The sequence below is a fragment of the Hylobates moloch genome, unplaced genomic scaffold (genome assembly GCF_009828535.3).
Source record: "Hylobates moloch isolate HMO894 unplaced genomic scaffold, HMol_V3 SCAFFOLD_17, whole genome shotgun sequence".
Taxonomy (NCBI): Eukaryota; Metazoa; Chordata; class Mammalia; order Primates; family Hylobatidae; genus Hylobates; species Hylobates moloch.
In genome coordinates this window covers 44504009-44526882 of record NW_026652292.1, presented here as the reverse complement: position 1 = coordinate 44526882, position 22874 = coordinate 44504009, and the positions used below count along the sequence as shown (strand labels likewise).

Genomic DNA, 22874 nt, shown 5'->3' with positions numbered 1-22874 from the left:
AATTTAATTTTTTTAATATTAGATTTGTTTTATAATCACAAAAGTAATTCATACAAGTTAAATAATGGTACTGGACGGGGCAGATTATGTTTCTTCTTTTTTTTTTTTTTTTTTTTTTTTTTTGAGGGGGGTCTTGATCTGTTGCCCAGGCTGGAGTGCAGTGGCACAATGTAGGCTCACTGCAAGCTCCACCTCCCAGGTTCACGCCATTCTCCTGCCTCAGCCTCCTGAGTAGCTGGGACTACAGGCGCCCACCACCACACCTGGCAAATTTTTTTGTATTTTTTTAGTAAAGATGGGGTTTCACCATGTTAGCCAGGATGGTCTCGATCTCCTGACCTCGTGATCCTCCCGCCTCGGCCTCCCAAGGTGCTGGGATTACAGGCATGAGCCACTGCACCCGGCCTATGTTTCTTAAACATTTTATATTGTATTGATATTACTTCCCTACTGTGTTTTTATAATAATTACTACAATCCCAATTCTGCATCTTCCTCTAATCCCTCATTCTATATGCCACCAACACCACAAAACATGTGCCAACAGATATCTTTAAGTGAGCAGCTACTTATCTGTACCATCCCGTGTTCCTGCAATGATTACATATTAGTTTTTCATTTTAAAGTAACTAGGAGTGTAACTGGATTGTTTGTAACACAAAAGATAAATGCTTGAGGGGATGGATACCCCATTTTCCATGATGTGAGTACTATGCATTGTATGCCTGTATCAAAACATCTCATGTACCCCATAAATATATACACCTACTATGTACCCACAAATTTAAATTTTAAAAATATAATGATAAATAAATTTTAAAAAATCTAAGGAGAAAAATCCATTTGATAGAACTAGTTAAACCACCTTTATAGATGGTTCTCATATTTCCTCCTCCCATTATGCTTATTTACATTTTCTCTGGCTAGGACTTCTAACAACTGGCCTGGATTTCAAACTGTAGTCCTACAATAAACCTGTCACCTATTCCCTGGATGTAAGAACTGTCACAAAGTAGTCTTAACGTTCAACTCTTCTCCATGTCGACCAGACCTAACACCACAATACTACATTTTTCTTCAAGTCAGGGATGCTCTCACACATTTTAACTCACGTTTTCATTGATTAATTCTGTTTTCCGATGTTTCTGTGGCTTGTCTAAGCAGAAATAATTGACAAACGGAGAAGCAAGGTAGGCAAGGCTGCCATAAGCATTGTATGTCAAATATTAGCCACAGAGAGGTGAGAAAGGTATGAAAAGAGGACAAGTGCACATTCAATGGGTAATGGCAATGTGGACAGAACAGTCTATAATTTCCAAACAAAAGGAATGCCTCTTGAGGAGTAGCTGATAATGAGGGCAAAAACTCAAATTCTCTCAGCTTTTTAATTAAGTTTACTTAGTACAGGAACAAAGGTGCTCAGTAAATATTGTTGGTTCACTACAATGACAGACACACACACTCTAAAACTGATATGAAATTCATCTAAATGTTAATAATAGTTGTTTCTAAGGAGTTGAATTTTTGAGTACTTTTCTGCATTTCGGTACAGTTTGTTTTTTTTTTTTTTTTTTTTTTCTAATTTTCCTAATGAATCTTGTCTGGGTTACTTTTATTATGAGGGAAAAAAAAATGACTTATCCAAAAAAGAAATATATGCCAGCATCCTGAATGGTAAGAAACTCATCTGAGCATTGACACCTCTAACCTACGTGGTCAACTGAGCTCAGCTCCAGAAATAATGGATCTAATAATAATGAAGAAAGCAGACAGCAGGCTTAAGCTCCCACTGAGCAGAATCTGGAATGAGTTCTAAAGCTTTATGTTACTCTAGTGTGTTTGAAGAGAAAAGTAAGTCTAGGCCTTCCTTAGTACATGCTATGTTTGCATAATCACAAGGATTTGGCTTCCATTCTAGTAGAGATTAGCTGCTAAAAGCTAGATCTGGCAACTAGCTGCGAACTATAACAGATTTGACTGTGGCCATATTCTTTTTGCCTACCCCAACAGAAAGGGCATTGTTGTAAAGCAAATGGAACCCCTAGAACACAATTGATGCTTTATTAATTCATTACCTAAATATTTACTGAGGGACTACTCAGTTCCTATTCCAAAACATTTTATACTCTGGGTATTCAAAAGAGGACAAATGAAACATTTAGACAATGTCTCTTCTCTCACAGATCTTACATTTTATCAGGATGTAGGCAACAAAAATATAAAGAAAAATTGAGAAAGGATGCTACTTTCAGCAAGATATTCAGTGAAGTCTGACAAGCTGACACTTAAACAGAGAATTAAAGAAGTGAAAGGACAAACCATATGAACATTTGGTTAAAGAGCATTCTGGACAGAGGGATTAGAAAGTGCAAAAACTCTGAAGGAGTGTTCTTAAAGTATTGAGTAACAATGCTTGGAGAACAGTGAGGAAAGATACAGTAGTCTGGGGACAGCTAATGGAGTGCTTTGGGAAATAGTAAGGATTTTGGATTTTATTCAATATAATAAGTCACTAGAGAATTTTACACAGAGGATAATAGCATAGTTACATTTTAAATGGATCTTTCAAGTCATGTGTAAAACATAATTAAATGGAGGCAAGATGAAATACAAGGGGTTGAAGGATAAAGTAAGAGTCTAGGCTAGAGATGATGCTGTCTTGATGAAAGTGGTGACAGTGGAAATGGAGAGGAGTGGTTATATTCAGAGTAAACTTCAAAAGTTGTCGAACCAACAGTTTTGCTGATGCGGGATGTGAACCAAAGAGTGACAACAGGGATTATCCCAAAATTTCTCACCTAAGTAACTAGACGTTACTGTTTACTTGAAAGAGAACATCATGGTAGAAACACATTTGGCAGATCAAGAAATCAAGTTTGGATATATCATATTTAAGTAGGCATTTGAATATGAGTCTGATGTTCAAGGGAAAGATTCAAGGCATAAATAGAACCTGGGGAATCTTCCATATACAGATGGTAATTAAAACATAATATAGGAAGTGAACACATTTAAACAAGAGAAAGGGTCCAGGGACAAAGCCTCGGGACTTCAACATTTAGAGGTCATAATGAAGAGACGATCTAGCAGAAAATATTGACAGGGAGCAGCAATGAGGCAAGGAGGGAAAGTGAGAGAACGATGTTCCAAAAGTCAACTGAAAAAACTATCTAAGAGAATGAACTTTGAATAATACTTCTTAAAGTTTCCATGTCTTGCTTCTGATATCGGAGCCCTGGTGGAAACACACTACCTTAGATAAAAATGAAGTTTCCACATCCCGTTGAAATACATGTAGTAGACCAGTGAATTCAGTGTCATCCCATTATTGGTAAGTTTGTTTAGCCCTTCACCCACTCTAGCTTCTTGCCCTTCTCTTCAAACCTGTGTCACTAGGCAAAAACAGAAGATTCAGGAAAAGCTGAAGAGACCACAGATGTTTCAGGGCAATACATCCTGCAAGCCAAGCTTGGTTGTGAGCACTGTAAAACAAAATTAAATTGCAGGCACACTATTCTGATACAATGAAGAGAAAATGAGCCTCAGATCTAAGTAGGTTTCTTTTGGTCCAGCTCTGTGAAACACATATCTTATGTATTCATTTATTTCCTTACCTTTTCACCCTATTCTGGTAAATTTACTTTTAGCTAGTGTTGGGCATCCTTCAGGAGAGACCATCCTAAGGACTCTACTGGAGTACAACCCACAGGTTCCACAGAATGAACTGATCAACATACCAATATCAAAGAAAAGATGATCAACTTTCTTCCCAGAGGAGTCATGGATTCCCTCTTGCTAACTACAATAGGCTGTGAGTCTTCCTGACTTTGATATTAACTACTGGGGCTACTGGTACCACTGTTATAGATTATGGTATAGACTAAAAAGAAAAGAGCAATATTACACTAATTGTTTATTCAACTTTATTGATTTTTATAAGGTTAGTGGGGTAAGTACATCAGACATGTCACATGAGTTATCATATGTACACAGTATAGATAGACTTGTTTTGAATCATTGTCATGTATCTTTACTTCTATTATCCATGATGAAATTCATGACACATTTTACATGAGGTGTGTACTGGCTTGGCCATGATACAGAAACTGAAACATGTAGTGACATGTATTCTTTGCATATGAGTTACTTTAATGACTTCCCATCAGCTTATATGGAAGATAGAGCCTGGGGTACTTGACAAGGTGATTTATGCAATAACACTTGACTCTTTCACCCAAACCTTGAGCTTCATCCCCACATAAAATTCCATAATCAGAAAAAAATGACTCCTTATCAAGAGAGAAAATCAAAGTAGCCTCAACATCTTCAGAAAATAAGGAGTGAAATAGGTCATTTTATGTCCAGACCACTAGCTATTTTGACTTTTGTTGTTGTGGAAGTAATTATTTTCATGGACCGATATGGTTTCGCTGTGTCCCCACCCAAATCTCATCTTGAGTTGTAGTTCCCATAAGTGTTGCAGGAGGGACCCAGTGGGAGATAATTGAATGGGGGATTTCCATTCAATAGCATGGGATTTCCCCCACGCTATTCTCATGATAGTGAGTAAGTTCTCAGGATATCTGATGGTTTTAAAAGGGGCTTCACCCTTGGCATGGCTTTCATTCTTCCCTCTCCTGCTGCCCTGTGAAGAGGTGCCTTCTGCCATGATTGTAAGTTTCCTGAGACCTCCCGAGCCATAAGGAACTGTGAGTCAATTAAAACCTCTTTCCTTTATAAACTACCCAGTCTCAGGTATTTCTTCACAGTAGCATGAGAACAGACTAACACATGGACAAATAGAGTTAAGGAATGCCTAGTTAAACCATTAAACAGGTTTTTTGGGTGTAGGACTTCTAAGAGCCTTAATTATGGTGAGTATATTGTGAATGTCTGAGAGGAATATATAATATTGTATGTCTTTCAAACTTACTTGGCTATAAAAATTCGTTCCTTTATAGCATTTTACACAAGTGGTCTGCATTATACCAGCCAGTTGAAATTCCCTCCACGGATAAGCTATACCCTTTGTACATACTTCGCTGCTGAACTGTTCATATTGCATTATAAAATATCCATTTGCACTAGCCTGTGAGTTCTCTGAGGGTAGAAATGCCTCCTTCATTTTTTATTCTCTAGACTCGGCACAATGGCAGAAAGAAAACACTGAATAAATGTTTAAGAAATATATTCAAGGCTGAATGAGTTCTGTGGCAATAGCTGTGGCAGCTAGCATCAATGAGGGAACACAAGGAAATTTCAAAATGCTAGAGTTTTCCAGGGATTATTCATGGACAAGAAGCAGTCTAAGTGAGAATCCATGGATAAAGTCAAAGATGTGGCATTTCCAAAAACATACAGCAAAGTAGAAGAAACTTTTCCAGTCTAACAAAAAGTACCAATCTTTCTTCTTTAAAGAAGTCAAAATATCTTTCTCTTCTCTCTACAGACAATGATATAAAATGTTGTCACATTAAAGAATCAAAGAGTATATAGTTTTTAAAAAAGTAAGAAAAAGAATTATCTTATATACCAACAACAGCCAAGCCAAGAGCCAAATCAGGAAGTCAATCCCATTCAGAACTGACACAAAAAGAATAAAATACCTAGGAATACAGCTAACCAGGAAGGTGAATGATCTCTACAATGAGAATTCTAAAAATACTACTCCAAGAAATCAGTGAAGACAAACAAATGGAAAAACATCTCATACTCATGAATATGAAGAACCCATATCATTAAAATGACCATACGGCCCAAAGAAATGTACATCAAACTACCAACAATGTTCTTCACAGAACTAGAAAAAACTATTTAAAAATTTATATGGAACCAAAAGACGGCCTGAATAGCCGAAGTAATCCTGCGAGAAAGGAACAAAGCTGAAAGTATTCATGTTAACTGACTTCAATAATTACATTACGGGGCTACAGTAATCAAAACAGCATGGTACCAGAACAGACAGCCCAAAAATAAGGCTGCACACCTACAATCATTTGATCTTTGACAAACCTGACAAAAACAAACAATGAGGAAAAGACCCTCTATTCAATAAATGGTGCTGGAATAACAGGTTAGCTATATGCAGAAGATTGAAGCTGGACCCCTTCCTTGTATCATATACAAAAATCAACTCAAGATGAATTAAAAATTAAATGTAAAACCCAAAATTCTAAAAGCTCTGGAAGACAACCTAGGCAATACCATCCTGGACTTAGCTATGGGCAAAGATTTCATGAAAAATACACCAAAAACTATTGCAACCAAAGCAAAAATTGACAAGTGGGATCTAATTAAACTTAAGAGCTTCCGCCCAGCAAAAGAAACCATCAACAAAGTAAACAGACAACCTACAGAATGGGAGAAAATATTTGCAAACTATGCATCTGACAAAGGTCTAATATCCAGCATCTATAAGGAACTTAAACAAATGTACAAGCAAAAACAACCCCATTAAAAAGTGGGTAAAAGACATGATCACTTTTCAAAAGAAGACATACATGCATCCAAGAAGCATGTGAAAGAAAGGTCCATATCAGAGATCATTAGAGAAATGCAAACCAAAACTACAATGAGATAGCATCTCACACCAGTCAGAATGGCTATTTTTTTAAAGTTGAAAAATAACAGATGCTGGTGAGGTTATTGAGCAATTGTTGGAGTTGTGCCAAGCAACTGTTGGTGGTGGTGTAAATGAGTTCAACCATTGTGGAAAGCAGCGTTGCGATTCCTCAAAGAGCTAAAAACAGAACTAACATTTGACCCAGCACTCCCATTTTTGGGTATATACCCAAAGGTTTATAAATCATTCTATTGTAAAGACACATCTACACCAATGTTCACTGCAGCACTATTCGCAATAGCAAAAACACAGAATTAACCTAAATGCCCATCAATAACACATTGAATAAAGAAAATGTGGTACATATACACCACAGAATACTATGGAGCCATAAAAAAAGAATGAGACCATGCCTTCTGTGGGAACATGTTTGGGCTGGAGGCTATTATCCTTAGCAAGCTAAAGCAGGAACAGAAAACCAAATACCGCATGCTCTCACTCATAAGTGGGAGCTAAATGATGAGAACTCATGGGCACAAAGACGGGAACAACAGACACTGGGACCTACTTGAGGGTGGAGGGTGGCAGGAAGAAGAACAGAAAAAAATAACTATTGGGTACTAGGCTTAGTACCGGAGTGGCAAAATAATCTGTACAACAAATCCCCATGACACTAGTTTACCTATATAATAAACCTGCACATATACCCCTAAACCTAAAAGAAAAGTGTTTTTTAAGTATTAGGAAGTTAATTAGAAATTATTTGTTTTTCTGGAGTTTATTTGATTTGTCACTTTCATATGTAATTACACATAATCACTTTCTTAATTTATATACATGGTTTTGTATTTTTTAAAGCCTCCCTAAAATTGTATAATCTTCCATTTGCACCAAACCCTGATCTCCCTAAGGGAGAAATTCAGTAAAATTACTTCGCTAGAAAATAATTACAATTAGACTTGAAGCCAGGACTGGCTGGTCTCAAAGAGTTCTTTCTATTGCACTTTCACCACCTTTATTATCAGTTAAACCTCAGTGTGAATACATTTCATCTCTTCTTGAGAATAAGTACATTTGGAGGGGAGAGAAAAATCAAGGAAGCTTCTGGAAAAGTTATTATTAAACACACAAAACACAGGCTACAAGTATCTGAACATAAGCTATTCCTACTTTACAATTTTGCCTAGACTTGTGTCACTGGCCTCTTGTTATATAGCTGACTAAAAAGAATTACTGCGTATACCTGAGTATAAACTCATATTTTATTCTTACCTTTGCATACCTATAAATTTGACTATGGTTTCACAACTGGCATGCCCATGAGAACTGTCTAATGGGGAAAAAGAAAATTCTGCAATACACCTTTTGTTTATGGAAATCTCTATCTCAGTGGTACCAACCTACTTTTATTTCTAGATGCTTTTTATTGTTGTAGCAGTTATGCTATTGGTAAATGTACCCAGTGGCAATTTTAGGACTTACATACCCAATAAATGCAATAAATAATTAAAGCCAGCATTAAGTATGCTAATAAGTCTACATGTTTCCTAAAACAATTACATCAGCTTTGTAAAACTGTTAAAATAGGAATATAGGCAAGCCAAACACACTCAAGATTTGATCATTTTTCTAAAAGACTCACAGTTTCTCAGCCATTAAAGCTAGTGGAAAAACCTTCCTCTGGGGACTATTTTCCTGGTTCATTTTGTACCATGCTAGAATTAACAAAAAAGAAAAAAAAACGACTAGAAGAACAAGAATCCTTAATAGAAGTAAACCACAACACACCTCATACACAGTTTTGGACAATGAATATTGTATTTTTTGCCAATAGCAAGCAACAGGCACCCTCTGCTTTTGTTAATGCAGTTCAGCTGATATGACAGACAAAACTGAAAGAGAAGGAGAATGTGCTTTATCATCTGTAGCCGAATTTCAATTTTCTCTTTCCAAGTACAGTTGAATGCATTTTCTTTGCAACCCAAAGACAGAAGATCTTGATTACTGTTGCAAGAATAATCTCAGCCTTTGTGTGAAGAAGATAGGGAAAATAAATAGTCTCTCTGGATGAAGTGTCAGCTCTTGAACTTACAAAACAAGATATATTCTTGGAGGTAGGGAAACTTAATTAAGGTGAAATCGTATACCCATTAAAATGACAACTGAAGGCTTGTTTTGTAGACTATGGCTGGCTTCCCAAATGTCCTATGTTAGCCTCACCCCAGGGGCACAGACAACAGAACCAGGAACAAACAGGGTCAAGACAGGTGCAACTGTCTGGGAATACAGGTCACTCAGGCCACAGGCCCTGTCATGAACTGCCAGCTCTTGTAAAATAAAGGTTCCAACTCCTTTCTCCCCACCACCACCACCCATGTTTCAGGTCTTAAGAAAGAAAATGAATCGATATCTCTCCAGATTTCTTCTCATCTATCTCCACATCAAAAAAAATCAATCCAACACCAGCTCAGCTGGATTCTTTCTCTCTGTCTCAGGAGAATGCTAAGTGTGTCCCCTCTTGAGTATTAAGAAAAGTTGTGTTTCTCTGAGTCACCTTTCCTTTACTTCCATTCAACAGACAACATTTTAATTGTGGCTAATAAAGAGTACTTCATTGTCCCCAATATGATCAGAAAACACAAAATTAGTAACTAGTCTGTTATTGTTCTCTCTCAAATATTCTGTCTCATGCACCCCTCAGGGTAATCCCTACGGCTGTCAACTCAGCACTGCTGTCCTATCCCCGTCCATACTTCCATCCCTCCTTCCTCTCCACTGCTCAAATTAAATAGCCCATTCCCAATTCATCTGACAAATCAGTCTGCAATAACAGATGACAGTGGCTTAAAGTGTATATTTACATGGACACAAGAGATCAGGTCCCCCAATAAACAGCTCACCCCTACCCTGGGTAATATTTTAAGCCAGAAAGTTAATGAGAATTTAACAGACCTCATTTTCCCTTACCTCACATTAAATCTGGTATTGTTAACCACATTAACTTGACATTGTAATTTCCTCAGTTCCCCTAACTATGCTGGCTATGTTCTCTGATCTCCACCTCTCCGTTTCTCCTTCTAACTCTCTATGGGCTGGCTCTAAGCCTAATTTTTGGCCTTATAGCGCAAAGGGCTTACTCATTCTCATGATTGCTGTCACCTTCAGGTTGGAGAAGTCTGAACCTGTATCTCCTGCCTAGAATCCCAGTACTATATATTCAATGTCTAAAGAGATTTTTCTCCTGGATATAGTCATTGGCCATATCTAAATATGCATAAAGATTAACTTGTCACCTTCCCTTCCAAATTTATATTATTTTCTCCAAATCCTCAAGTAATCTCGGAATTATTTCTTTTATTCCATTCATAACTTGGGTCTACAAGAACTTTGGACTCTTCTTCTGAAGTCTCTTCTCCAAAAGCCAAATCTATATTAGATGTTCTTATCATTTACTCTTAAATTATTCCAGTATTTCCCTAAATTGGCCATCCTGATTCAAACGTCTCTCCATCTCATCATTCATTTTTTTTTTGAGACAGGGTCTTGCTCTGTCATCCAGTCTGGAGTGCAGTGGTGTGATCATGGCTCACTGCAACCTCATTCTCTTGGGCTCAAGCAATCCTTCCACCTCAGCCTCCCAAGAAGCTGGGACTACAGACATACACTACCATGCCTGGCTAATTTTTTATTTTTTTTATTTTTTGTAGAGGCGGGATCTTGCTGTGTTAACCAGGTTGTTCTCAAACTCCTGGGCCCAAGAGATCCACTGGCCTCACCCTCCCAAAATGCTGGGATTACAAGCGTGAGCCACCATGCCCAGTCCACTCAATTTACCATTGATAAATATTCATAAAATATTGTTTCTTATTATTTCACTTCCCTGTTTAAAAACTGTGTTAATGCCACATTGTCTGTAGCATCTGATTTGAACTCTTTGGTCTAGCCCTGTATCCTTTTGCATATATCTTTCTGTTCCCTGATCATAAAATTAGATTATCAAATTCACTGATAAAATTAATCAATGAACACAGTGTACTGTAAACCTACTATAGTGTAACCTCATGAAGGAAGGGACTGTTCATCACCTCTTATTTGTTCATTGCTGTATTTTACTACGGTGGAGAAAAAAATTAACAAATTATGTTCAAGAAATGATCTTAGTTTTTATCAATTCCCATTGTTGTTGATATGCTATCTTCTTTATTTACCTCTTATACAAAATAAGGTCCAACTCATTATCCTTCTTCTCTACTAAAAATTATCAATTACTCCAACCTACCCTTATTGATCCCTCTCCTTTTTCAACTACTATAGCTTTAAAATATGCTATATTATACTGTATGCTAATAATTCCATCTGTAGCAATTTTGTCTTTCGAGCTAGATTTCAGTACCCATTTATTTGAAAAAGTGTCACAGTATTAGAAAATAAAAAGAATGTGAAACCTTGTAACTAGAATCTAAAAGATGAGTTAAGAAAGGCAAGAAATCATCTCCTAACTAGTGAGTTTAGCTACTAGTAAGAGAATAGATTCAGTCTCAATTCCTAGATAGGCATAAAATCCATTTTCATAAAACCCTAAGAGAAAATCTAAATGCACTTCAAGAAGACAGGCTTAACAATCGGAGGGTGTGTGTGTGTGTGTGTGTGTGTGTGTGATCTGTGCATTTATGTATGCGGTGGGTGCTTTTTCACCAATGAGAGAGAGATTGTGAGTCATGAGCGAAATAGTTGGCCTTTCATGAGAAAGTATAGATTCTTCTCTGTAGGTCTCCAGGCTCATGACAGACTTTATCCAACTTAAATTTCATCCACAAATTCATTTCATAAATAAAATAAATTAATGTAAAAGTATTTTCCATTTGAATGGTTATTTCTGCAACAATTACACAGGCATTTTTGACATCTTAAAATAATAAGTATAGTAATTATTATAATAGCTATCATTTGTAGAGTACTTGCTATGCTCCAGGTATAGTGTTAACAATTTTATCAAGCACAAATGACAAAAAGTCATGTACTGGATATATGGAGAAATAAAACAACCCTAGATTTCTCAGTGTTCCTATAAAAAGCCCAAGCCTCCTTCAACATGGAAATATATTCACTATATAGTCACAAAATCTTTAATTCCACTTCTCATAAAAACATTTTCACATACCACAAGGATTAAATCTGTAGCAATTTGTTTCCCTAATGATGGAGCTAACTGTTCTGATCCAAAATTAAACTTAGCTCTCCCCAAATCAAAAGGTTACATACTGGGATAGTTACCTAGTTACTGGGTGAAAGCATAGAGCAGAAAATTCCTAGATATTTATATTTTAAGGAAGAATGAGAGCCAGGGCTTGGAGACATCTCTAGGTCTGTCACACACAGGGCTATGTGGCTCCTGGGGAGATTTTTATTTACATACCAAAGTGCTGGAGATAGGAATCACGCCCATTATGTTTCCAAGGATACCCTTGCAGAAAGAGAGGTGGACAGCTGCCTCCTTGCCCTTAAATAAGCAGAGAAAATGTTTTTTCTTGTTCTTCCATAGGTAGTTTGGCTTCTTGAGTAGAACAACTGACCTGGCTCTCATTGTCTCACCAGAAATATAAGAACTGGTGGCGGGGAGGAAGGGGGTCTTACTTCTCAGTAAGAAATCTGTTACTGATATGGGGCACCTCAAATTCAGAATAAAATTAATAAAAACAAATACTGCTATGATTTGAATGTTCGTGTTCCCCCCAAAATTCATTTGTTGACATTCTAACCCCCACAGTGATGACATTAAGAGGTGGGGGCCTTTGATAGGTCACCCTCATTAATCAAATTAGTGCTCTTATAAAAGAGGCCCAATGAAGCTTGTTTGTCCCTACCACCATGTGAGAATACAGCAAGAAGATGTCATTTATAAGCAAATGGTGCCCTCACCAGACACCAAATCTGCTGGCACCTAAATCTTGGACTTCCCAGTCCCCAGAACTATGTGACATAAATTACTGTTGCTTATAAGCTACCCAGATTATGGTATTTTGTTATTAACAGCCCCAAAAAGACAAAGACAAATATTAAAAACTCAACACAATGTGAACTTGATATTCTTAGCAGTTCTAGAACTTCAGGTGTATAATATGTAACTTTATTTCTACATCTTATTATGATTTCTGCCTTTGATTACCTAGCCTAGCATAAAGCTTCAATCTGCTTATAAATTCAGATTTTCCTGTGATTTCTTATTCTGGTTTCAGAAAAAGCATATGTAACATTGAGGTATGAAGGGTGGCATTCAGATGACCCTCGTTCATTTTATTTGTGATATCTTGTGATAATACAACCTGTCATATACTGCCACAACATGGATTGCTACTAGAGCAGGTATTGAAAGTTATGGTCTCACCGATGGACTTGATTCCCACCTCAGCTATGAGACATAATCAATCAACAGAAATTTCCAATAAATCATCCTATTGTCCTTATCATAGGCTTCCCACTCTGATGGAGTTGGGGGTAGAAAAAATCAGTAACTGGCAGCCCTACCCAAGTTCTAAACAATTTAGTGATACAAAGGAGTTGTCCTAAGATGAAATTAATATATTACCTCTGCATCTAATGAAGCAAATTTAGAGAGTACAGTTTAATCTATTGTATGATTAATTTTATGTGTCAACTTGACTGGGCTTAAAGATGCCCAAATAGCTGGTAAAACATTATTTCTAGGTGTGTCTGTGACAGTGTTTCCAGAAGACATTAGCATTTGAATCAGTAAACTGAGTAAAGAAGATGCACCCTCACTAATGCGGACTTACGTCAGCCAATCTATTGGGGGTCCAACAGAACAAAATGGCAGAGGAGGGTGAACCAACTCTCTCTCTCTTTAAGCTGGAACATCCATCTTCTCCTGCCCTCAAACACTGCAGCTTCTGGTTCACCAGATGTCACATGCAAAGACTTGTATCAGTGGTCCCCCTCAAGTCCTCAGGCCTTAGGTATTAGAGTGGAAGTTACACAATCTGTTCCTCTGGTTCTTACATTTAAGGACTCAGTCTGAATCACACTATCAGCTTTCTTGGTTTCCCATCTTGGGACAACATATTATGGGACTTCTCAGCCTCCATAGTTGCATTAGACAATTCCCCTAACAAATCTCTTCTTATTCCTATATCTATCTCTATATATCCTATTAGCTTTGTTTCTCTGGAGAACCCCTGCCTAATACATCTATGAACAATGGGTTTTCCAATATTACACAGATCTTCCCACTCAGTCTCAGCACACAGTATAAGGAAAGTCCTTCTCTTACCCCTGTAAAATGGAAGTGCAGAGCAACTTCCTGAGGACAGCTGAATCCCAAGAAAAAAAGGAGGACAATGTTCTAGTTTCTACTTCTAAAGTCGATGATCATATAACTCCCTTAACTACTCACATAAAAGTTAGGTCAAGAGATCAAACATGTTATAACAGTGGACCTTCCACACAAAAGGAAACATCACAAAAAGAAAGAAAGCATTCTATAATCCCTTCCATATACCAATAATCTGCAGCATTTTTGTTCTACTAAACCACTGGACTTAATCTTTAAGCTTATGGTCAGCCAGCATGGCTCTCCTTCAGAGAAGGGAATCAGCAGCCTATCAAGACATTGCTTCTTTGCTTCTTCCATTTCATGAGTCACCTACACCATCTATTACTTTAGGTATCGTTCTGAGACCACTGTTAGCAGTTAGATTTTTGAACCCCGAATTCTCCAAAGTAGGTCAAAACTACATTAATTAAATTAAATCTGTAGTCATTCTACAGCCTGGCCAACATGGCAAAACCTCGTCTCTACTGAAAATACAAAAATTAGCCAGGCATGGTGGCACATGCCTGTTAATTCCAGCTACTCAGGAGGCTGAGGCACAAGAATCACTTGAACCTGGGAGGCAGAGGTTGCAGTGAGCCCAGATCATACCACTGTACTCCAGTCTGGGTGACAGAGGGAGACCCTGTCTCAAAAAAATAAATAAATAAAATAAAAATAAAAAATTTGTAGTCATTCTATAACTAAGGCTGCAAACTGATTTCTAATTCTGTCTTATCGAAAATTATGACAGGTATATATCTAGCATAATACATCTGGGTCCCGCAATGAGATCAAACAACTTAAGAAATTCCAGGAATACAATTCTAACATTATAGAGATACGCCAAATTTGAAAATAAGCCCTTTCAATTATTAAATTCCCAAGAATAAATTTAAGTCCAAAAACTAAATCACCTTGGAAATTCAAATAAAAAACCATTAACACTCAAAGAAATTAAAGTCCATTATCAAATTTTCATGCCCTTATGAGCTACACCTTGAAAATGTTCAAATCAGAATGCTTAGATAAAAGTCAATAAAATATCATGATGAATTTATTCTTCTGCCACCTCTCAGAGGCATTCTTAATACTTGGAATGGGCAAACAGTCATGTGCCACATAACAACATTTCAGTCAATGATGGACTGTCCTATACTATTAAAATGGAGCTGAAAAATTCACATCACCTAGTGACATTGTAGTCCCTGTAATACTGTAGCAAAATTACTTAATTTTTTTTAAATAAATTCAGTGTAGCCTAAGTGTACAGTGTTTATAAAGTCAACAGGAGTATACAGTAATGTCCCAGGCCTTCACATTTACTCACTACTCACTCACTGCCTCACCCGGAACAACTTTTAGTCCTGTAGGCTCCTCATTCATGCTAAGTGCCCAATACAGGTGTATCATCTTTTATCTCATACAGTATTTTTACTGTTCCTTTGCTATGTTTATATATGTTTACCTACACAAATACTGACCATTGTGTTACAAGGACCTTCAGTATTCAGTAAAGTAACATCCTGCACAGGTCGGTAGCCTAGGAGCGATTAGCTATACCATATAGCCTATGTGTGTAGTAAGCTAAACCATCTAGGTTTGTTTAAGTACACTACATGATGTTTGTAGAATGATGAAATCACCTAATGATGCATTTTTCAGAACATATATCCTTGCTGTTCAGCGATGCATGACTGTAGTTCCTCCAGGGATTCAAATATTATATCACATCAAAGACAAATTTTTCCTAGCTACATTGTAAAGAGGCCAAAGAATAATCATCCGCAAAAAAAGTGAGCTGTATCTCTATCATACTCTTATGACCTCTGATAAACTAAAACTGAATCAAAGATTTAAATGTACAAAGGGAAAGAAATATGAAACCGTGAAGTACTAAATGAAAACAAACAAATTCCTTTAAAATCTGGAGTGAAAAAGACATTTCTAAATGACTAAAACCCATTACATAAAGAAGGAAATACTGATAAATTGTACTATATTAAAAGAAAAATCAGGGTCAAAAGACAAATGACACACTAGAGAAAAAATATTTCAAACTCACATCACAGGCAAAAGATTCATCTCCATCATATAAAAAGAGCAGCTAGAACTCAAATGGAGATAACAGTAATAAATTCCTAAAAATGGTCAAAGAAAATGAAAATCACTTCACAGAAAAAGAAATTAAAATGGCCCTTAAAGAAATGCAAAGATATACAACTCATTCACATATTCTTATTAAATAATAAATACAAATTAAAACAACACTGAGATAATATTTTTCACTTATCAGATTTTCAAGAATCCAAATTTTCATAATACTCTGTTAATGAAACAGATCTCACACCGTAAGAAGAATGCAAAATGGTACAACATATACAGGGAGAAATTTGGTAATACACAAACACTACACAGGCATTTATCTTTTGATACAGCAATTCTACTTTTAGGAATTTATACATGCAAGCATCCACTAGCAGGAAACTGTTTACGATACATTCACATCACAAAATATTAATTCCATGCAACAAGGAGAAGTTTTCCACATACTGAAAACATGCAGTTGACTGAAAAAAAAAATGAGGTACAGAGCAGAGTGTGTAAAGTTTGCTATCTTTTGTAGAGAAAAGGAAAAATTAAGAACGTGGATTCCTATCTGTATGTGTCTGCATGTTAAAAGACAACATGTAAGGTATACATAGTATGGCAGAACCTACTAAATGGATTACCTATCTACTTATGACTCTGAAGCTAGATTGCCTAAGTCTGTTTCTGCCACTTTCAAATTAAAACCTTTTCGAGCCTATCTTTAAAATGGGGAGTATAGAAATTCTTACGTCAGAGAGTTGATACAAGATATAAATGAGTTAATATTTGCAAAGTACATAGGACTGTATTTGGACACTTAAGTATTACACAAGTTTTTTTTTTAAAGCAACAAACAACTAAATAAATAGAACCTGCAGGCATGGGTAAATATATGAATAGAAGTAAGGTTTGTCATATTTACATTTTTCCATCTGTTTTAACTTTACAAATGTATGGTTCAAAAACAATACTAAAAGAATACATATACTCAACACGACTGTCCCCACACCTATGTAATTTCAACACAGCCACATTCCCAAACCCTAAAACAGTTATCCCAAAGCACACTGTGTTCTTAGAAACTGGAACTGAATGTCATCTAGAGGAAGAAGGGGACATGAAAATATTCTTGGTTGCAGCCTCATCAGGATGCTTGTCATTTATGTGAGTAACACAAAATCCTGAAAACTCCTATCAATACGATAATTTTGACATTAAGGATTCATTCCACTTGGGAGTCAAATGCACTCAGTATACTGTTGCCTCTCTCAGAGAATGACATTTGAGACATTTCTGCCTTACAGAAAAGTTTAAAAATTTCCAATCAAGATCACCAGGTTTTAATTAAGCATAAAATTTTCCCTCTACAACCTGTTTTTAAAACCTTCATTTTCATTCCCTCTCTGAGCCCTCAGTTTCTGCCACTTTGGTGCAGCTGAAGGTGGACTCTATCTTATAAAACAGAGCCTACCATCTCTGATAAGCATATACTTCAATCCTATATTACAGTAATTCTTTCCACTGTTTCTTGTTATGGAATTGATAAGCTGGTGACCTGCCCCTCAGGGAGGGTTTCTCTCTCATCTATTTATTTCAGCTGGAAAGCCACTCTCAGCAGATTCCTGAATTGAAGCTGCAACTGATGATTCTGAAGCCTGAGCCTCCAGGGGCCCAAAGAGAACTAATTCCTTTTCCATGTGCTCCTTTAGGCACTGTCTTTCATCATAAACTTATGCAGACCTTGAATAGCATTTTTTTCTGCTACATATTTTTCTGCAACAATGAAACACACCTCTACTTTTTATTTTCTTCTATCCTTCTCTTATATCTTTCAGAAAGTTTTAACTGTTCTTAGCTATGTAATCAACTTAGGAAGTTGAGTTTCTAACTGCTTAACCTGCTTATTAATTTGGTCTCTTCTCCAACACACATGGCATTAATGCTGTTTGCTGGAAATGAATACCTGACTACCTTATTTTTTTTCTAGGCATTAGTTTTTTTCTAACATGCTCCTCTAGTTCTTAAGTTCCAGAATCTTCTTCTCTATCAATAACGATGAAATCACTCAATTCTGAATTTACGAAAAGTATCTACCATTCAAACGCATATTTTCCTCTCTTCCTACCTGAGACAAATAGTTCCATGCAGGAACTTTTCTCTCATTAGACCAACATCTAGTCTATTTAGGCCTGAATTTATCTTCTTGCCTGGCTCATCCCAATATGCCCCTCTTGCTTGAGTCTTGTCTTCAATCCTAATTTTTGGGCACAATCCTTCAAGGCACAAAATGTAACTATGTTCGAAATCTATAATGGCTATATTACCTTGAAAATCACCTAATGACACTTTGTGAGTTCAACAGATGTCCCTAGTCTTAGTTCTAACTGCCTTTAACGTCATCCCTTAACTGTGACTTCTTAACAGTTTCCTATTTCCTGACTCTCTTTCAAGGAGCCATTCCATTTGAGATCTTGCCTCTTTCTCTTTTTGATTAATTTGACTCAGGTCCTTATCTCAATCTAGTAACAACTAAACTCTTAAACTCTTCTTTTACCAATCCTATGAATACAACATTTAGATCCTCTTGAATCTCTATTTCCCTCTACTTTAACTTGAAATCTCATTTTCTATGTCATTTCTCTTAAGCTGGTGTCCTAATTTCACAAATTTGCTCCTAAAAACTTTTCTTTTTCCCCAGCTCTTATTTTACTCTTGCTTTCATTTTTCTATTGCTCTCTATTAACAATGAAGCATAAATTTTAAACTACTCTAGCACCTAAAAATCCTAAGCAAAAATGATTTTTAGAACCAGATATTCCAATCATGAGACTTAATTGCTTTCTCAGTCACTGTTTTTGCAATAATTGTATTGAATGGTTTCTCATCCTCAATTTATGAAGACTTATGAAAATCTATATGGTCTTTACAAGAAGGGGTTCCCATTGCTTTTTAATTTAATATCCAACTCCATAATTTGATATCCATATGCACCTCCTATGGGTGGAGTCACAGTGTGAATCTCAAAGATCAAAAGTTATGACCAGAGTACACAGAATTGTTAAATTCAAAGCCACCGTGAGATTAAAAAAATAGGAACAACTATTAAATCGATGGCCAAGTCAGATAACTCCAAGATTTGTCACTCCAAACTTCCATCTATTGTCTCTGAAGAGGAGTCAAAACAATATAAAAGATCACAATTTGAGCAGACTTTTTTTTTTTTTTTTTTTGAGACAGAGTCTCTTTCTGTCTCCAGGCTGGAGTGCAACGGACGATCTCAGCTCACTGCAACCTCCGCCTCCCGGGTTCAAGCGATTCTCCCGGCTCAGCCTCCCGAGTAGCTGGGACTACAGGCGTGTGCGACCATACCCGGCTAATTTTTGTATTTTTAGTAGAGACGCGTTTCACCATGTTGGCCAGGATGGTCTCGATCTCTTGATCTCGTGATCCTCCCACCTCGGCCTCCCAAAGTGCTGGGATTACAGGTGTCAGCCACTGCACCCGGCCAGAATTTGAGCAGACTATCTATGCCCCCTAAGTAGGCCTGGCACTAAACATTTCCTGCAAATACCACTGGCCATACTAGAACCACTTTGAGATCTATAAGGCTCGTACACAAAAAGACTCTATAATCAAACCCTTCTCCCAGTCAAGGCTACTTAGAAAAAACTGCCTCTACAGATTTCAAAGCCAAGCAGCAATAATCACTTGACCAACACCTGTTTAATAGGGATGCCTCAGCACTCCTGGTCAGATTTTGTTTGCTGAGTCCCTCAAAGCTTATTGGCTTTTGCTTACAGCCCAAGGTATGCAAACCTGCTTACATACAAACAGCCACTCTCCTGTGGGCAAAATTGCCACTACAGCTGAACATATGTGATTGGTACCTAGACCAGTTCTGCCAGAGTGCAACACTTCCCACTTTAGCCATGCCAGAAGATACAACTACACAAATCGCTCTGCAACATGGAATTCCTTTCCTTTTCATTTTCTTTTTACTCCCACCCTATGTCCTAGACGTCAGAGTGAGAGGAAGGTCCAAAATACAACGTCTTTCCATTCCCTCTGGGAGAAATGAAACAAAACAAGTGGCAGAAAAAAAAAAAAAAATCTGGCCGTGCGCAGTGGCTCACGCCTGTAATCCTAACACTTTGGGAGGCTGAGGCAGGTGGATCACGAGGTCAGGAGATCGAGACCATCCTGGCTAACATGGTGAAACCCCGTCTCTACTAAATATACAAAAAAAAATTAGCCGGGCGTGGTGGCGGGCGCCTGTAGTCCCAGCCACTCGGGAGGCTGAGGCAGGAGAATGGCGTGAACCCGGGAGGCGGAGCTTGCAGTGCGCGGAGATCGCGCCACTGCACTCCAGCCTGGGGACACAGAGTGAGGCTCTGTCTCAAAAAAAAAAAAAAAATCCAAAATATTTCCTGATAACTGTTAGAGCCACGAATGAAGACCATGTCTTATAACTGTCAGCTTACTGATAACGAACCCCAGAATTAGACAAACTTACCAAGGACGTCACAGGTAACAGCCAAAAAAAGATGACGCAGACGCAAATTCCGAACCTTTCCGTTTTACAGCCGGGAGGGGGCGGGTAAAACAGGTACTTCCGGTGAGCAGTTTCCGCCTTAGGCGAAAGGAAGAGGCGATCACATGAAGGACTGCACGTTCCAAACTGACCAGTCAGATAGATGATTGCTAACTCCACAGGAAGAACTAAAAAGACAGCCATTAGGAGTGTTCTTCTAATATAAGTCCCTCTGTAATGAAGGAAACGAAAGAATTGAGATGAGTGTTCCTACTTACCAACATAATTCCTAGTGACACCTGTAGGGATCTTTTCCTTCCATGTCACAGCTATCTCTTGGCAAGCCCTCTAACTCCGTGTTACATCTTTATCCCACCTGGTGATGAGGGAAGTTTGAGATTGCCTGTAACCCAAAGCAAGTCATAAATCCCGTGTAGCCCATCTGATCTGTCCTAAGCATACTAGGATACTAATTATGATGACCATATAATATTTTGCTCAAACTGAGACCCTTGAAAGTGAAAGAGGGCAATGTAATTTATTAAAATTATATGTTTTCTTATTTTTTGAGACTTTGAGATTTTATATTTGTGGGCCAATAAAGTGCAATTCAAAATTCATTTTGGAAAGTAAATTAGCTCTAAAAATTAAAATGATATAATTGAATATTAAAGCTAAAACTTTTTGTAAAGCCTGTATTGATAATATGAACATTATAAAATGGCACTTTGGGAGGCCAAGGCAGGTGGATCACCTGAGGTCAGCAGTTTAAGATCAGCCTGGCCAACATGGTGGAACCCTGTCTTTACTAAAAATACAAAAATTAGCTGAGCATGGTGTCGTACGCCTGTAATCCCAGCTACTCTGGAGGCTGAGGCAGGAGAATTGCTTGAATCACGGAGGCGGAGGTTGCCGTGAGCCGAGATCGTGCCATTGCACTCCAGTTGGGCAACAAGAGCGAAACTCCATCTCAAAATATATATAAATATATAATAAAATGTTCATTCTTGCTGTATGCTGATGTATTTTAATTAGTGTTTTGGTCTATAAGACTGGGTCACTGGTATTTTCTAAAGAATATATTTTAATATGGTATTATTGCTTGTAAATAATACCATATTAAAATTGTATAGTCTTCTCAAATACATACTTTATGGGTGATATATGTAAAACTTTTGACGTTTTCACTTAACTCTTCACCATGTATTATAGTATTTTAAATTGAGAAAATAAGCTCTTAGAAGTTCTGCTAAACAGAAAATATCCTTTCTATTTTTTTCATTTTGAAATATGTAATTTTTGCACCCAAATATTTTCACAAGTACCTTCTTTTGGCCTGTATTAAGGGAACCTATCTTCAGCAAATATTTGTATGAGACAAATTTCATTAACTTTGTTGTTATTTATGATTCTTTTGAGGTTTTTTTTTTTTTTTGATGGAGTCTTCTTCTGTCTCCCAGGCTGGAGTGCAGTGGCACCATCTTGGCTCACTGCAACCTCTGACTTCCCGGGTTCATGCGATTCTCCTGCCTCAGCCTCCTGAGTAGCTGGGATTACAGGTGCACACCACCACACCCGGCTAATTTTTTGTGTATTTTTAATAAAGACAGGGTTTCACTATGTTGGCCAGACTGGTCTCGAACTCCTGACCCCGTGATCCGCCCACCTAGGCCTCCGAAAGTGCTGGGATTACAGGCGTGAGCCACCGCGCCCGGCCTCTTTTGAAGGTTTTACAAATTTAGATTCTGCAAATTGGAAAGCCTTTTAAATTTTAAGTCTCTAAAAATGTGAATTTATACTACTTATAGTAGAAATCCCATGAAAAAAATTATATAAATTTAGAATATTCCAAAGCACAATTATAGAATGTGAAAGTTAAATATTATATAAGATTGAAGATCCAATTAAATTTGTTCATATTATCCCTTGGTTTTGAATGAGTATTTTAAATATTTTCCTGTGTCATGGGCTTTGTTTTTAATAACTACAGTCTGCTACATTTTCAAAACCCATATTTTATTGGCAAAACAATTGAATTCTTTGAAAATGTTCAAATGATTTTAATACAGTTCAACACATTTTTTCTGTCATAAAAAGTTTACTATTTTTGTAGATAATTTATTTACAAAGTTTTTTTTAAGGATCAAATATTTGTAAAATCCTGTTTGGAAGCAACAAAGAAACAAAACGTTCCATTATGTTTAAGTCTACAGTTTTGTTTGTTTGTTTTACTCAATTCCAGTTTCACAAAAAAATTGATTCATCTAATTATTACATATAACACTATTTGTGAATTTTAACAATTACAGCTTATATTTCAACCGCAGTTTAGAGGCATTAATTATTTGTGTGCATACCACAGCC

At 37.1% G+C, this 22874-nt stretch overlaps 1 protein-coding gene across 13 annotated transcripts in view; it reads right to left on the bottom strand.

The window, feature by feature from the left end:
• LOC116456710 (cytochrome c oxidase subunit 7B2, mitochondrial) overlaps positions 1-20619 on the bottom strand; it is a 174105-nt gene extending 153486 nt beyond the window's left edge. For 3 of the 13 annotated variants that reach the window (XM_058430190.1, XM_058430192.1, XM_058430189.1), the window contains exons 1-2: positions 20493-20554; positions 11978-12061 (exon numbers count right to left, since the gene is read on the bottom strand). The gene's annotated coding sequence lies outside the window, so the exon portion shown is untranslated. Of the gene's footprint in view, positions 1-8203; positions 8282-11977; positions 12062-15953; positions 16030-20492 lie in introns of those variants that run through there. The other 10 variants (XM_058430186.1, XM_058430191.1, XM_058430181.1 and 7 more) reach the window with 6 other exon arrangements.
• Positions 20620-22874: the final 2255 nt, after the last annotated feature.